This window comes from Morone saxatilis, unplaced genomic scaffold, assembly GCF_004916995.1.
Source record: "Morone saxatilis isolate NCDOM2014 unplaced genomic scaffold, NCSU_SB_2.0 Contig8, whole genome shotgun sequence".
NCBI lineage: Eukaryota > Metazoa > Chordata > Actinopteri > Moronidae > Morone > Morone saxatilis.
Window position 1 is genome coordinate 20,324,022 of NW_023340257.1, and position 886 is coordinate 20,324,907.

Below are 886 nucleotides of genomic sequence, written 5' to 3' on the forward strand. Positions count from 1 at the left end.
TCTCTCTCTCTTTTTCTCTTTCTCTTTCTCTGAACATAAAGTCCTCTGACACACCAACAGAGGCATGAAGGTCCATATGGAATAGGAGCTGAGTGAACATGGGAGGCCTTTGTGGAGGCTCTGGTGCCAGTTTAGCCACGGTAATAATGAGAAGCCACTCCTGTGGACTCGCGGTGCAGTGTTGTAGACTTACGACACTGGCACCATTTATACCTCTCCCATTCAATTACGATCCCATCTGGACATTGCTGTTTCTGCTGCCACAGCAGTGAAGAGAGAATTCACTTTTGAGGACTTCAAAGCTGGTTTGAACGCTCCAAAGCCCCCCTATAGCAACTGCAGCTCAAAGGACAGTGGGTACAGTGACTGCCAATTAGGAGTTCCAACGAGACCCATTAGATCCCAGAGAAAAATAGATGTTTCAAAGAGGGACACAGAAGAAAGTGCTGTTTTATGAAGGGTGCTCAAACATTTTATGCCACTGGACTATAACGCACTATATCTCTGCCTTTGGCGTTAGTTTTTGAAGGACAAACTATTATTTTAAAGGGAGTTACTCACCTGTGAGTTGTCAGATGTTGAAGCTGAGTGCCATTTGATGATACTTTCTAATAAACTCATCGAGAGTGCCCTTCAACAACGGTCATCACAATCATAGCTGCAGAAGGTGAGACTGAGAGAAGTAAAGGGAAAAAGGAGAGGCTGGATGTGCCCCAATCACACACATAAAAGATTTAACATCGCCCTAAGGTGTTTTTACAGCACCATTGTACCTTAAAGGTGCATTAAGTAAGATTTTACTGGCCCATAGCACAAATGGCTGTAATAAATCATCAGGGACTTGATAAAGTTGTCACCAGTGACTCAGCAGTTACTTTCCTCGCAG